The sequence below is a fragment of the Mangifera indica genome, chromosome 1, assembly GCF_011075055.1.
Source record: "Mangifera indica cultivar Alphonso chromosome 1, CATAS_Mindica_2.1, whole genome shotgun sequence".
Classification (NCBI taxonomy): Eukaryota; Viridiplantae; Streptophyta; class Magnoliopsida; order Sapindales; family Anacardiaceae; genus Mangifera; species Mangifera indica.
In genome coordinates this window covers 15,405,160-15,423,561 of record NC_058137.1, presented here as the reverse complement: position 1 = coordinate 15,423,561, position 18,402 = coordinate 15,405,160, and positions in this window count along the sequence as shown.

The window sequence follows — 18,402 nt, the reverse complement described above, 5'->3', positions numbered from 1 at the left end:
AACGATTGTTGTTTTAGAAAGACAATATGAAAAAAGGTTTGAAGGAGAGATCAAAATAGATTTATGTTGCTTGCTTGTTTTGGGTCTTAAAATGGTGATGTTTGAAGATAAGAAACAACAATAGAGGTTGGATGAAGGTGAGATATTTGTGGATGTTTTTGAAGATAAGAATTGACAATGGAAGAAGATGAGGGGTTTCATGTGTGAAGACAGAGTGAGAAAAAAAATGTTTACAACCCGAAAAAGAGAGTTTATTTTATATATTTATAATGATGACTCTTTAAAGTCTTCCAAGCCATGGCTTTATTGGAATAGAGTTGAGTTAATGGTTTGCTCACAAGCCGTTTTGAACTAAACTTTATATAATTTGAGTTCAGCTCGTTTTTTAGTCGAGTCATATATTGTGGTTTGAATTCGGTTTGAGTTCATAAAAAACGAACTCAAATAGAACTAAATTGAGTCAAATAAGTTTTTGAAACTGAACCGACTTAGCTCATATCTAAGGCTACCCTACATGTAATACCCAAAGGTGCATAGCAAGAACATTTATGTCTTCTCATGCTAATTTGAGGTTATTTTGATGTTCAATTTAGTTAAAAATGGTTAGTTAAAAATAAGTTGTTAAATGATATGCACGTTTATGTCATGCATGATTGATAAATCAAATAACGTGCCATGTAAGATAATATTAAATGGATGAATGATCATTTCTAGTTTGAAATTATGTATGATGATGCACATACTTGCACAAATCCTTATGTTTATGCACGATGTACACTCAAATTTGATATTTTTGTATTTTGACTACTAAAGGCCAATTTCTGGATCAAAAACATCTAGCAAAGTCCAAGTCAGTAAGAGAAAGTTTAGTTTCCATTTGAATTGGATATTTAGATGAATTTTGATGTTTATGTGATATTGATATAGTGGAATTATGATTTGAAATGGTAATATGATTATGGAGATTTGGCATTAAAATTAAATATCCAGTTAACATGACAAAAATGTGTATATATATGATGTTAATGGTTAGTGGTGGTATGATAAACATGCTTGATGATCTCTTTGAGTATGGTATTGAAGTATGTTTATTTGATGTAAAAATCATGTTAAAGGATGTAGGAAATAAGCTAGATTTATTTTTGGTGTGAAAATCTGACAAAAACAACCAAGAATTATCTCCTAGATATGTATGAACAACCATCACAAGGACAAGAATGGTCATGCATTGACATAGATTAAGGTTATGTACACAAGTGAATGACCATACAAAAGACATGTACGATCATTTGTCGAGTAGAATAGGGACACCAATATATGATAAATGGTCATAGATTGGCATTGTTATAGGGGCAGTAGACATGGCATCAGTTTCAGTGAAACTAATGGTCTTAGTTTCTTTCTCAAGGCATTTGGCTAGCTTCACATCTAGATTATGGATGGAGACAAAAGGTTGATATGTAGCTTCTCAAATGTAGAGGAACTTCTAATATAGGGTACTTCAATTATAGTTCTAATAAATATTATTTTCTTCAAAAGGTGCTCACTTTTCTTGATGAGAAGTCTATTGTTTGGCTTGCCATGGTTGATTTAAGAATTCTTTAAAAGTATTCTTATCAAATATGGACTTTCATAACATCTTTATAGGTATGATACTCAATATTATGGTGTCCCATGTTGTGATAGAGGCAAAACTTATTAGAATCTCGTTTGGCATGATATCCTTTTATTAGAGTAAGTTGTGGGAACATGCATGTGTCCTTTGATTCAACATAAATATGGTCGATTGGGGCTACAAGAGGAGTATACTACTTGAATGAAACAATTAGAAGAGTATTTCTTCCTCAATCGTCTCTTCGTTACTTTTTAGAGGAATAATGTTTACCTTTATGATCTTTCCTTTTCTTCTTTGATTTGTTTTTGGTTTTAGGAGAATTTTTGGCTGAAGGTTTTGATCTAGCGAGCTTTAAAACATCAATTGAGCTTTTTATTTGAAGATGTCTTTTGGGTATTTTGTAAAACTTAGCTAGATATGAACATTCTTTAACCTAAATTTCATTCAAGATTTCAGTGTAAGATTGTGCACCTCTTATGATTAGTGCAAGGACAAATTATTCTAGAATAATCCTTATTTTAGAGTGTTAAATATTTAAACATTCTAGATAGGCTTTCAAATTTCATCTTTTTCTTATAGTGTGTTCCCAAGATGGCTTATAGGACCAACAAATCACCTAGTTGCTTAGAACTAGTGTAGAAAAATGATAGTCAACTACTTCCAAAGGATGATTAAACCAAGATGTAGCTTTTTAAACCACCTTTTTGCTCATTTGACAAGTATGGATGATAGGCAACAACATCTAGCATATAAGACATCTAAATGATGTTGCAAATCGCTAGTTCCTTTAAAGAAGTTAATGGACAATACCTTATCTATTTAGTAAAGGTGTATGACACATTTATAGAGAGAATAAAGATTCTCCTAATATACTCATGACAAGAAAAACATGCATTTAAATGGTCCTATGTGTTTGGCCTTTGGGCTTGCTCAATGGGATGAGTTAACCTATTTAAGATAATACTTCGACTTATTTTGAGACAAACAAAAAGATCCCTTTAGAAGTAATTTTATTTTTGTTTGTTGAGGGTCAACATTTCCTATAAGACCTACCTTGAATATCCTATCCTATAAGGTAAAGTGTTATTAATTCAAGTTAGAGTGTATATATGGAAAAAAAATATTAAAGATACTTAAGATAGAAGAATCTGAAAGAATTACTTATGTCACTTTGTGTATGTCTCTCTTGAGGACTATATGTGAGACACAAGTAATAAAAGACAAGATGATTTGAATTCTAGTAGCACTAGTTATCAAAATTGTCATGTACACCATGTTATACACTCATATTGATATCTTAGATGCAATAAACACCTTATAGGACATTGATCGAGTCCAAATTCTTTGGAAAATCATTAAGAGAAATGTCCTTGTATTCTTAAGTAGAAATGTGGATACTATCTTGGTTTATGAAGAAAGATAAGATCATTGCTTGAGGAAACAGTGATGTTAATCAAGTTATTTAAATATCAGGTCATATGAGTTAGACCAACATAGTTACTTCTACATTAGAAACTGAGTATGAGGCAATGAGAATGCAAAACCTTAAAAGGCGTGTTAGATCATGAAGTTTAATCTTGAACTTATTATAACTTCAAGCATGAATGATTTAGTAAAGTAATATTGAGTCATAACTTTAATTATGGAGTCAAAGTCTAACCATGTGATCTAATTACATGCTCAAGGGTTTCACTTTGATCAAAGGAAAGATTAACTAATCTTTAAATATTGATGGATTCGAAATATTGTTGCTTAATGCTCTATCTTAACAGAAGTAGTGGTGGGCACATATAGTCATTTTATGTTGTTTGCATAAATAATTTGTTACAATGCAAGTGGGGGAGTAGGTGCTCTTATGCCAATCTTTTCAATGATATAAATCTATAAGGTGTAACCTCTTCTAACCAATGGGTGTGTTACAGAAAAATGACAAGAGTTCCCCTATTTTAGAGGGCCTAGAAAATATTTTCTCTTTTTAATTATGTCCTATAACACTCCCAATTAGTAATTTACATGAACCAGTCTTACCAAACGACTGAATTTTTATCAACTTAATCGCAATTAATAAAATAAGTACATAATAATACCCATCATAAAAATTATCACCCATAGAAACTTTATAATCAATTTTCATAACTAGCCATATATATATACATATATAGATATAGCTATACAAAATCATATATATACATATCCACCGATATCTACATCAAGTGTGTATGTGTATATATATGCATATATTCACATATACAGCAACAAAAATATGGTGCCTTCCTCCCTCAGCCTCATGTCTCATTAGTGCTCCCCGGGAACCTTTGCTGCATCTCTTTACCTGTAAAATATTAAATTAAACGGAGTGAGTGACTATGGCTCAGTAAGAAAATCATACTCAATATTCAAAGTATTTCATACCAGTACTAATCTCTTCCATACTCAGCGTGTCTGAGCTATTTACAACAAAATAATTGACACAGAACACGCATTAAACACATATCATAATTCTTTTCTTTTACCCATTTATTCGTTTTCTTACTATACAGATATGATTCACTCATTATGATTTATGCATATATGAGTGCCATGACTTTTCTATTTTCTAATCGTACATCTTTCTCAACTCTTTATCAGCCACACAGGCTTGTATGCATAATTCTAATGCAAATGACTTTCATAAAATATTTACTAATTTTTTTCTCTCTCTTTCTCATTGACCGGTCTAGACTACATATGACAGTATTTGCAGTCCCCATACAAAGTACAATTCTCTCTTACACGTATATTTTATTTTATTTTTTCTTTGCTGTCCACACAGTACAGCTCACGTGTAAGGATTTTAAGTATGTTTTCTGCTTTCCTGTATCATAAGAGTTATTATAAAACCAAAACACATTTGTTTTCCATTTTCTGAAAACATGCATAATTTAGAAAATGCTTTTCCTTTTTCTTTATTTTTTTTTCTGAAATCATGCATATGCTATGATTTATCATGTATGCATATATAACCATAATATGAAATATGCCCATTCATTGTTTTTCCGTATTCTTTTCACTTCTTATCAAACATCATATTATTTTCTCAAACATTTATTTATATCTCATGCATCAAATTAATTTCAAAATATATAATATAAACTTAATATAAGAGCTATTCCACATATCATGCACATAATTAAGCAAAAATTAACTTAATGCAAATTCTTTCATCAATTCATCATTTCTCATATATTCAACACACAAAATCCACAAAGCTAACCTTAGAAATATGAAATGTCTAAAATACTCTTATGACCAAAAATTACACCTTGAATTTTAATGAATTTCTTTATCCTTTTAAGCATAAATCATCTTAATTTTAATTTTTTACACAGTTATATAAGTAAAGGTTATTTAAATAACCTAACTCACATTTACTTCAAGTATGTAAAGTATGAAATTCTTACATTTTCTTTGCTAATTTGGTGATTTAAGCTTATCCTCCTTCTTTTCTTCTTTCTAGCAACCTTAATCAACCAAAAATATAATCATTCATCAAAACCCTAAATTTGACATATCTTAAAAATTAAATTTTTTACCTTAGAACTGATCAGAATTGACAGATCTACACATTTTATAACTGGAGCCTCTGAAAATTAGGTGGTTTTGTTAGGTTTTTGGATGAATTTTGATTAAGGGAAAGCTTTAGCAAAAAATGGAAGGCTCTCGGGTAAAATGAAGAAGAAAATGAATAGCATAAGTTTATAAGCCTTCTGGACCATTTTGCCCTTAATCTTTTTCATAAATGACTATTTTATCCTTAGTCAATTACCAAAAACCCTTAGTATCACCATATAATTTCAAGTATGCCATTCAATTTTAATTTTCACTTTGTCCTTTAAATTTTTCTAAAATGACCATTTTACCCCCTTTGAAAAAATTGCTCATTTAGTAGTTTTCTATAATTCTTTTGCAATTTTTTTAAACAAGTTATAAAATCAACTCTAGGGGTAATTTTGAAAATAGAGTTCACTGACATATCTAAATCTGGATGTTACATTTCTTCCCCCCTTAAAAGAATTTCGTCCTTGAAATTTAAACAAATAAGTTGGGAAATCTCTCTCTCATTTGTTGCTCAACCTTCTATGTGGCTTCTTCTACCTTATGATTCTTCTATAATATTTTCACTAGTGGAATTGTCTTATTTCGGAGATCTTTTATTTTTCTGTCTAGTATCTACATCGGTTGCTCCTCATAAGCTAAATCTTCTTTTAATTCCACATCATCTGATTTCAATATATGTGAAGGATCGCTAATGTACTTTCTTAATAAGGATATATGAAATACATTATGAACTCGATCCATACTAGATGAAGTGCAAGTCTATAAGCCACTTTGCCCACTCTTTCTAAAATTTCAAATGGGCCAATAAATCTTGGAGCAAGTTTCCCTTTTCTTCTAAATCTCATTACGTGCTTATAAGGGGTTACTTTCACAAAAACTTTGTCACTCGGTTGAAACTCTATTTCTTTCCTTTACAAATCTGTATAGCTCTTTTGTTTGTCCTGAGCTTGCTTCAATCTAGTCTTGATAATCTTTATATTTTCCACCATCCTCTAGGTTAACTCAGACCCAAGAACTTGACTTAAATCATCTCGCTCTCCTATGTCATCCCAATGTAATGGGAATCTACACTTTCGTTTATAAAGAGCCTCATATGGTGCCATTTTAATGGTGGACTGGTAACTATTATTATATGCAAATTCTATCAATGGGACCATTTCATGCCAAGTCATTTTGTAATCTAAACAATAGGCCCTCAACATATCCTCTAGTATTTGATTCACCCTCTCTGTTTGGCCATCTGTTTGGAGATGATATGTTGTGCTAAATGCTAGCCTAGTATCCAATACTCTTTGTAAGCTACCCCAAAAAGCTGAAACAAATTTGGGGTCTCTATCTAACACAATAGTTTTGGGTATGCCATGTAATCTCATAATCTCCCGTACATAAATCTGGGCCAATTGATTTGAAGTAAAACTATCTTTCACTGGAATAAAATGTACCGATTTAGTCAATCTATCTACAATTACCCATAGTGCATTATAACCTTTTTGTACTCGAGGTAGGCTAATGATGAAATCCATTGAAATATCTTCCCACTTCCATTCAGGAATACTAAGTGGGTGAAACAAACCTGAAGGTCTCTAATGCTCGGCCTTGACCTGTTGACATACCAAACACTTAGCTACATAGTCACCAATATCTTTCTTCATACCTATCCACCAAAAAGTTTTCTTTAAACCCTGGTACATCTTTACTTCCCCAAGGTGGGCAGTGTAAAGTGTGTCATGTGCTTCACTCAAGATTTTCTTTCTCAATTCCAGATCTTGGGGAATACATACCTTGTTTCTGAACTTGAGCATGTCATCAATCATTTGAAACTCAGTTGTTTTCCCCTCACATATTTGTTGACTCATTTTCTGGCACCACAAATCTTCTACTTGCTTTTCTTTTATTTTATTAAGGAGATAGGTTGAATTTTCAATCTGGCCACCAGACTCCCTATCACCTCAATCTGTTCCCTCTGAAACTCTTCCTGTAACTCTATCTGAGTGGTGAGATGAGCTATAACAATATTTCTACTTAAGGCATTGGTTACTACATTTGCTTTACCCGGATGATATTTAATATCACATTCATAATCTTTGACTAGCTCCAACTATCTTCTTTGTCGCATATTCAAGTCTTATTAGGTGAAAACATATTTTAGACTTTTATGGTCGGTGTAGATATTACATTTAACTCCATATAAATAATGCCTCCAAATTTTTAAAGCAAAAACCACTGCCGCTAACTCTAAATCATGGGTAGGGTAGCGTGTTTCATAATCTTTTAACTGCCGAGAGGGATACGCTATCACCTTACCTTTTTGCATCAACATGGCTCCCAAGCCATTATGTGAGGCATCACAATAAATATCATAATCTACACCTTCCTCTGGTAATACTAAAATAGAAGCTGTAGTCAGTCGCCTTTTTAACTTTTGAAAACTTTTTTCACAAGCATCAGTCCATAGAAAAGGAGTTCCTTGTCTAGTAAGAGCTGTAAGTCGGTGTAGATATTATATTTAACTCCATATAAATAATGCCTCCAAATTTTTAAAGCAAAAACCACTGCTGCTAACTCTAAATCATGGGTAGGGTAGCGTGTTTCATAATCTTTTAACTGTCGAGAGGCATACGCTATCACCTTACCTTTTTGCATCAACACGGCTCCCAAGTCATTATGTGAGGCATCACAATAAATATCATAATCTACACCTTCCTCTGGTAATACTAAAATAGGAGCTGTAGTCAACCGCCTTTTTAACTCTTGGAAACTTTTTTCACAAGCATTAATCCATAGAAAAAGAGTTCCTTGTCTAGTAAAAGCTGTAAGTGGCTTGGCCAACTGAGCAAAACCTTGTACAAATCTCCTGTAATAGCCGGCTAGCCCTAAAAAGCTTCTGATCTCTTTCACAGTCTTTGGCCTTGCCCATTCAAGTATTGTTTCCACTTTACTGGGGTCTACAACTATACTTTCCTTAGTAACCACATGTCCCAAAAATACTACTCGATCTAACCAGAATTCAGACTTAGAGAATTTGGCATACAATTTCTTTTCTCTCAATCTTTGTAGCACAAATCTCAAGTGTTCGACATGTTCTTCTTCTGATCTAGAATATATCAAAATATCATCAATAAATACCATCAAGAATTTGTAAAGACAATCATGAAATACTCGATTCATTAAATCCATAAAGATTGTTGGAGCATTAGTCAATCCAAAGGGCATCACCACAAACTCGTAGTGCCCGTAACGTGTCTGAAAAGCTGTCTTTGGAATATCTTACTTTACAATCCTCACCTAGTGATAATCCGACCTCAAGTCAATTTTGGAGAACACAGAAACTCCTTTCAATTGATCAAATAAATCATCAATTCGAGGCAACGAGTATTTATTCTTCACTGTCAATTTATTCAACTCTCTATAATCTATGCACATACAGAGCGACCCATCTTTCTTTTTGACAAATAGTATGGGCGCTCCCAAAGGAGAGTGGCTAGGTCTAATAAAACCCTTATCTAAAGTTCTTGCAACTGTTTCTTTAATTCTTGTAATTTAGCTGGAGCCATCCAGTAAGGGGCTTTTGAAATTGGGGTTGAGCCAGGTTCTAACTCTATACTAAACTCCAACTCTCTCTCTGGAGGTAAACCTGGTAGCTCATCAGGAAAAATATCTGAGAAATCTCGTATTATTGGGACATCTTGAACATTTAATCTTTGAATATCACGCTCATGTACCACATGAGCTAAATATCCTGTACACCCATTTTTCAATAATTTTTGCGCCTTTACACTACTGATCATCATACTAGGCTGATGGCCCTCTCCGAAATTAAAGTGATCTCCATTATCGAATTGGAATCGAGCCTTTTCCTTTCTATAGTCAATCTCAACTCCATATCTTTCTAAGAAATCCATGCCCAAGATAACATCAAAATCTGGCATATCAAAGACAATCAAGTCCACCTTTAACTCTTTCCCATGTATCACTACCCTCTGGTCTTTTAGCATTTTATCTGTAATCACACTCCCCCCATCTGACATCTCAATTCTAATGGAATGGGTAGATCTAACAGACACTAAACCTACCCTTTCAATAACCCCTGGTGCAATAAAGAAGTGTGTAGCTCATAAATTAATCAATGCATTTAAAGAAACAGAGTGGAAAAAGAGCTGACCAGTAACTGCAGATGGGCTAGCCTCTGCCTGACTATAGGTAGTTGTATAAACTCGTACACTAGTACCTCTCCCTGGTTGCATTGACGAAATTAGGCTTTGTGGTGGTTGTATCTGAACTGGCATTTTGGTACTTTGGCAATCTTTTGCTATATGCCCTAGCTGTCAACATCTATAACAAATCACCTGTTTCTACTGGTTCTAAAATTCCCCACTTCGATGTCTCCCACAAATCTGACACTGGGGAATATTTTCTTTTATAGGCTTCTTGCCACTTTTCCCGCCTTTTCTATTTGCTTTTGACTGGAATTTTCTTTTTCCCTTATTGTTTCTGAAACTGGAGCCAATTGAACTACCCTCTGATGCTGTAGTAGGTGCTGAAATAGTCAATGAAGCAGGTAAAGCTGACCGACTTGGCATCACTGTCTGGGGTGCTGTCAATGATAGAGGTGTTGACATAGAAGGTGCATTCCTGGGTAGCTTATTAACATATACCTCCAACCTCAATGCTCTCTCCAATGCTTCTTCATAAGTTTGAGGAGGTTGTGGTCCAACTAGCACATGCAAAGCTATTTTCGGTCTAAGGCCCTGAAGAAATATGTCTAGCCGGAGACTAGGTGTACTCACCATACCTGAGCAAAACTAGATAAGACATCAAAAAGGGTAGAATAATCCTTTACTGAACCTTCCCCCTATTGCAAAGAAATAAACTCTTGAACTTTGACTGCTACTATATCAGCTGTTCTGTATTGGGCCTCAAATGCCCTTCTAAAGTCTTGCCAAGTCATCAGATCCACATTTCTGGTTTCTTTAACTAGGTCCCACCATACGCGGGCCTCTCCTCTCATCAAGAAACTGGCATACCGAACTTGTTCTCTATTTGTCATAGGAAACAAATCTATAGTACTTTCCACCTATTTGATCCACTCATCAGCCACCAAAGGATCTTTAGTACCTTTAAATTCAAGAGGGGTATGCTGACTAGGTAAGGAATAAATGGGCTCAAGTCGCCTTTGAGTTCTAACTTCTCCTCTCCCTTCATTCCTCATTTCATTTCTGATTTCTTCTATGACCTCCTCACGAATCTCACTTCTAATCTCATCTCGAATGACATCTTTGGCTATATTTTCAGGTGTGGGTCTATCTTGACTCTCAGTCAATACTTGACGGACTATATCTTTGATTTCTGCTAACCCAAATCCTGAACCACCTGATGGGGCAGGGTAAGACGGTTCTCCCGTTTCTCTATGAATACCCTTCCACGACCCGTCCTCGTCCTCGTCCTCGTCTTGTGGTACTCCTCATCTAATAACTGCATAAGTGTAATTACATAACATTCTATTATTTGAATACAGGTAAAGGAAACAACTTACTGCAGTTGGTTCTCGGGAGCTGATCTGTGAGACATGAGGGGCACCTATGCAATATTAGAATGCAAAACTATAGATATATTGTATTATATTATATTATATTACCACATATTTTATTATATCCACCTTTAAGCACCCAAAATCGCGTTCTGATACAAAAAATGTAACCTTTCCTAACCAATGGGTGTGTTATAGAAAAACGACAAGAGTTCCCCTATTTTAGAGGGCTCGGGGAATATTTTCTCTTTTTAATTATGCCCTGTAACACTCCCAATTAGCAATTTACATGAACCAGTCCTACCAACCGACTGGATTTTTATCAACTTAATCACAATTAATAAAATAAGTACATAATAATACCCATCATAAAAATTATCACCCACGGAAACTTTATAATCAATTTTCATAACTAGTCATATATATATACATATATAGATATAGCTATACAAAATCATATATATACATATCCACCAATATCTACATTAAGTGTGAATATATATATATATATATATATATATATATATATATATATATATATATTCACACATACATCAACAAAAATATGGTGCCTTCCTCCCTTAGCCTCATGTCTCATTAGTGCTCCCCGGGAACCTTTGCTGCATCTCTTTACCTGTAAAATATTAAATTAAACGGAGTGAGCGACTATGGCTCAGTAAGAAAATCATACTCAATACTCAAAGTATTTCATACCAGTACTAATATTTTCCATACTCAGCGTGTCTGAGCTATTTACAACAAAATAATTGATATAGAACACGCATTAAACACATATCATAATTTTTTTCTTTCACCCATTTATTCCTTTCCTTACTATACAGATATGATTCACTCGTTATGATTTATGCATATATGAGTGCCATGAATTTTCTATTTTCTAATCGTACATCTTTCTAAACTCTTTATCAGCCACACAGGCTTGTATGCATAATTCTAATACAAATGACTTTCATAAAATATTTACTAATTTTTTTCTCTCTCTTTCTCATTGATCGGTCTAGACTACATATGACAGTATTTGCAGTCACCATACAAAATACAATTCTCTCTTACACGTATATTTTATTTTATTTTTTCTTTGCTGTCCACACAGTACAGCTAATATTTTTCTTTGCTGTCCATACAGTACAACTGATATTTTTTCTTTGCTGTCCACACAGTACAACTCACGTGTAAGGATTTTAAGTATGTTTTCTGCTTTTCTATACCATATGAGTCATTATAAAACCAAAACACATTTGTTTTCCATTTTCTGAAAATATGCATAACTTAGAAAATGCTTTTCCTTTTTCTTTATTTTTTTTTTCTGAAATCATGCATATGCTATGATTCATCATGTATGCATGTATAACCATAATATGAAATATGCCCATTCATTGTTTTTCCTTATTCTTTTCACTTCTTATCAAACATCATATTATTTTCTCAAGCATTTTTTTATATCTCATGCATCAAATTAATTTCAAAATATATAATATAAACTTAATATAAGGGCTATTCCACATATCATGCACATAATTAAACAAAAATTAACTTAATGCAAATTCTTTCATCAATTCATCATTTCTCATATATTCAACACACAAAATCCATAAAGCTGACCTTAGAAATATGAAATGTCTAAAATACTCTTATGACCAAAAATTACACCTTGAATTCTAATGAATTTCTTTATCCTTTTAAGCATAAATCACCTTAATTTTAATTCTTTACACAGTTATATAAGTAAAGGTTATTTAAATAACCTAACTCACATTTACTTCAAGTATGTAAAGTATGAAATTTTTACCTTTTCTTTGCTAATTTGGTGATTTAAGCATATCCTCCTTCTTTTCTTCTTTCTAGTAACCTTAATCAACCAAAAATATAATCATCCATCAAAACCCTAAATTTGACATATCTTGAAAATTAAATTTTTTATCTTAGAACTGATCAGAATTGACAGATCTACACTTTTTATAACTGGAGCCTCTGAAAATTAGGTGGTTTAGCTAGGTTTTTGGATGAATTTTGATTAAGGGAAAGCTTTAGCAAAAAATGGAAGGCTTTCGGCTAAAATGAAGAAGAAAATGAATAGGCATAAGTTTATAAGCCTTTTGGACCATTTTGCCCTTAATCTTTTCCATAAATGACTATTTTATTTTTAACCAATTACTAAAAACCCTTAGCACCACCATATAATTTCAAGTATGTCATTCAATTTTAATTCCCACTTTATCCCTTAAATTTTTCTAAAATGACTATTTTACCCCCTTTGAAAAATATTGCTCATTTAGTAGTTTTCTATACTATAATTCTTTTGTAATTTCTTTAAACAACAAGTTATAAAATCAACTCTAGGGGTAATTTTAAAAGTAGAGTTCACTGACATACCTAAATCCGGATGTTACATAAGGAGTCATGTTTGAACATTCAAATGACCTATTTATCTATAAGGGTACATGACAAGGTTTTTAAAACGGATCAGTAATTGAACTAGTTGTCTTACTAAATTATGGTTTGACCAGTTTAATTTGCCGATTAAACCTATTATTAAATTATAATGAATTTCATAAGTAATAGCATCATAACAAATGCATATTTTAAACATAAACCATATGAAGTTCATTACAAACAAAATGGTACAATCATCAATAATAACAATGTATATTTGTTTTTTTGAATAATAAATTTCAATTCATTAAAACAAGGATAAAAAACTCAAAAAAAAAAAAAAAAACAAAACAATTTTAAATATCTTAATCAAATAATTCACACTTTAACCAATCTTCATCATAATCATGGTCATCAAATGTCACGATTTCATCATCTTCATCACCTATAAAAATATAAAAAAAGTCAGAATTTAACATAAATTTGAAATACACATGAACTTAAGAAACTTATTGATTTTAAACCAACCTTTAGGATCATGAGAGCATGACTCTTTAATATCTTTTGAATATTCTTCATCAAACATATTTTTTAACTCATCATAGTCAATTCTCCTTCTTCCTTTTCATCCACAACCCAAAACTTATTATATAAAAATATTGATATAAATCAATTGATAAAACTAAGTCTATACATTGATATAAAAATATTATTCTCATTAGTAAACCTAATATATATATATATATACACGAACATGCAAAATCACATGAGAAAAGAAATTTAATTTTTTTATATCTATCTTTCAATCACAAGTTGTAATGAATATAAAAAAGATCATTAAGCCTTTGGTGCTCTAGCCTATTTCTTTTCTTCTTGTGGATATGTTCAAAAACACTTTAATGTTGTTCACATTCAAAAGAAGTTGTTTGGCTAAGAAGCCTTATTGCTAACTTTTGTAGATTTGGAGTATCATAACCAAATAATTTCCACCATTATTCTTTTTTTGAAAAATAAGTTAAATGATCAAATCACTAGACATATAGTAAATAAAATTGAAGATAATATTAAATATTAAAACATAGATAAACTTTTTATTCTTACCTAGGTTAAATACTTTTACTACTAATATAAGCTAATGAATGAGAAAAGCTTTTCAAATGATCTTGATATAAATTAGTTATAATTTGCTTTTCAATCATGTCCATAAACCCACTTATAATCCTCAGTTTTTTGCAAAAATTGTCTCGATCATATTGAAAAGCTACGTTCAATCAATATGCTGTAGCATGAAGACTTCAATGCAACGTTTTATCGCATCTAGCATTTACAATATTGGTGTAGGGCTCATACAAATGCTTCTTATTTTTGAACAACTTCTTAATACCCAAGTGTGTCTTATACATCCCTTCGTAAACATAACCTAAAGCAGGTTTTTCATCCGAATCATAAATACGTAAAAGGTGTATCAAAGGAGTCATAATCCTTAGTATGATCAAGTAATTATTCCAAAAATTTCCATTAAGAACAATTTGTTTAACCCCTTTACCTTTTTGCATCTTTAAGAATTTTTTGTAATCCACAACAATAACAAAAGCTTGCAAATCATCTGTATGATCGAGTAAACTTTTCAAAGTAATAAAATTGATGGCAAAGCGAGTGGCTCCAAGACGAGTAATTTATCTCTAATTCAGCCTTTTTCTTAACCAATTCAAAGTCCATTTATGATTATAAACAAAAATTGTTACCTTAGAAGCAAGATTTACCAAACTCTGCACCTGAGACATTTCTCCTATGTCCTTCATTATTAAATTAATGTAATGAGTGGTGCTTGGTGACCAGTTAAGGAAATTTCTCAGTAAGTAAATATCCCATAGCTATGTAGTTTGCTCTATTATCAGTCACCATTTGAACTATATTTTAGGGACCCACCTATTTAACAATTCTATAAAACAAATTACACAAAGTATCTGCATTTGTAGAGAAACCTAAAACATCAACTAATTTGACAAATAAAATTCTTCTAGGACAATAAACTAAGAAATTTATTAAAAATCTTTGTCTTGTATCTATCTAACCATAGGCCATAATGGAACAACCTCTTTCATCCTAAGTGCTTCGATAAAAGTCTAGAATCAATTTTATATATTGCTTAGCATCTTTCAACAGATTTACATGTAAAACATGATAAGATGAACCCTTATATTGATAAGCCATATTTACTATCTTACTTATTGCAGTCTAATAAAAAAGAGAATTCACCACATTAATAGCAATACATGTATTGTAAAACCATGAGGCAATTTCCAAGTCAGTATCATGCCATCTTTCTTGACGTTTCACGCATGCCTTGATACTAGGTTGAGAAAGATCAAAAGGCATTTTGAAATACGTGTCAATTCTAACACTTGCTTTTCTATTTCCTTTAGAGGAACTTATAGACTAATGCGCAAAAATCTATTGAATATCATCAAGATCATTATATGATCCTTTTCTTTCTTTGAATTTTTCAATATTTTCTTGTAATGACTCTTTTATTTGAAATCGAACATCTCCAATAACCTTTTTACATAGATTAACATTACCTTTTTCTCTTACTAGATACTACTTCATTTTATTAATACCTTTACCTGCTATTTGTTTTTGACAAAATCCACATATTAGCACCTTGTTCCTATTAGAATTAGTCCGCCCACTAATATACTTACATGTTATATCACTTTTTACAACATCACAATTACATGTAATTCAATCATTTCGTTAACCAATATCTCTTAAAATTGAGACATCAAATTGTGTCTATCTTAGTGGTTCCTTGGTATAAATTGATTCAAATCAATGATCAACATAGATTAGGTCGTGATCTAATCCTACTGTGGCCATAGATTCAAGTAATCATAGATGTCTTTTAATATTCTTATATGAGATATGTTTTCCTATACTCGAGAGTGACGAATCCTTTATTTATCAACCATAACCTTCGTGTATATTATAATATGGTTACCCTAGTTACAATGGTATGTTGGATAACGTCAAACCATACTAATCCTTATATGAGATGGTCTTGGGCCCTCAAGTCAAAGGATTATATGCACTTATAGTTTTCAAAGGATTTATTTCATAAGCATTGGAGCAATCATCCAGATGGATATCCTTTGGTTGGTTTTGTTTGGTGAACACGCCTATAACATACACCTATGTTACATTAAGTTGTCTGTAAATAGCTTTGACAAGTGAGAATTGTCATCACCTTTTGATGAAATCACTTAACACTATGATAATCCTATTATCATTATTGGTGCCTTTGGTTATAGAAATTTTGGATTACAGACATTTCTAAAATGTTTACTTAATGTGTTTATAATGTTCACACGATCAGTCATTTGATCCATTTGTTATAATTTTACTAATCTAAAGGTATATTATTCGTATGATCATATAATTAACATACATAAGAATTGAATAATAATTAATCTTTTATTAATAATTAATATAAAACTACAATTACAAATATCAAATACGATTTGCTTTAGAGCACTTACCCTAACAACATGTCCACTAGACTAACCTGTCGATAGGATTTCATATAGATGATAATTTTAGTGTTTGTAGAACATATTCTCTTTATGGACGATAGTATATGTGATCTCTAGACTTGAAATCACTATAATGTTTTATGCATCAATTGAGTTAGTTTGGCACTAGCCTAACAAAACCTTTTTTTGAAGGGTTATTAGAATATTAGTGGTTGGCTATGTCGAGAAGTGTAACAAGGTTATTTCAATGCATAGTTTGGTGATAATAACGAACTAAAATCTATGGCCAGAGTGGGAATGAGTTGGTACTTGATCCATTGATTACTTAATCGCTACTTGAATAATCAAACATTTATGTTGAGGATGAATTCAGTGGATACTACTTTTGTGCCTTAGCCTTGATAAGATATTGGTTGGTGAAAGTATTTGAATACATGGTAACTGTACCATTGAAACAGTTAAACATCAATCTTCTATTGATTCTTCATCAGTTGGGTAACCATGATATTTGCTAAAGGCCACTCTTGGTTTGATAATAAATAGATGATTAACTATGAATTAATCATAAATTTTATTCACTACCAATATAATAGGAAACTTATGGGTTACACACATAAGGGGCAAACAGTCTTGATTGAAAAGTTAAGGATTCATTAAGCATAGAGTAAGACACATCATGATTTGGAGCTCTACTAATGAGTAAATATGAATTTCTTACTTACATACAATGAATCACCTTGGGATATATGTGATATATCAAATATGTTGAATTTAGATCTTTGAAAATGTTCCTTAATATTTAGGAATAAACATTGAGAACATTTAAAGCCCAATTAGTATTTATTAAGGGATTAGGCCAAAGGTGTAATAAGGATGCCCCTTGGGCTCAATTATATAAAGAGTTGGATTAGAGTTATGATTTATCTCATATAAATAAACACATTTACCTTAATTCGCAAAGACTATAACATTACTTTAGAGGGTTTGTGAAACCTTAATTGCCTAACTTAAGAGAAAAGGAGTTCTCTCAAAACTTCAACTCCTTTGGTGATCTAATAATCACTTATGTCTCAAACAAGTCTTAATATTATTGTATTTTCATGGCTGCCTCGATGTGGATGAGTAGAGACCTAACTATGTTGTGAGAAGTAATGAAAGTGTTTGGGAAGAAATCAAGGCAAATTCTAATTTGAAGGAGTAATCAAATGCAGGATTGTGATTCAAAACTTTTTTTCTTTTTTATGTGTATAACAACCCCTAAATCTTGGGAATAAGGTTTAGTGGTCCAAAGATTTTATTTTTCATCTTATTTCATTGTGAATATTGATAATAATTTGGATCACAAAAGACCCAACAATTAATGCCTTTGAAGCAAACATGAAGGTGTTACATTCCTAACATGAGACTTGTAATTGTCTTACTTCTAGGAGATGTCTTTAAGCAGTGGATCAATATCTATGTGACATTGAGTGGTTTTATCATAGTGTAGGTTATGCCTTACTTGTTGATGTCACCTCAAAATAAGTTATTTCTAACATATTAGGTGTTACTTATACGTGTTACATGATATGCATGTTAGAAAAACAACCTTGATAGGTAGTAAGTTATTTGCACATTATGCAAGGGACAATCCCCTTGTCATGAAGGCTACCTATCGTCTTCCTTTAGGGGGAAAGGGATGAAAATTTCATTTGAGAGGTTTCGGACCTTTATTAGCTGTTTATTGGGAACTAATG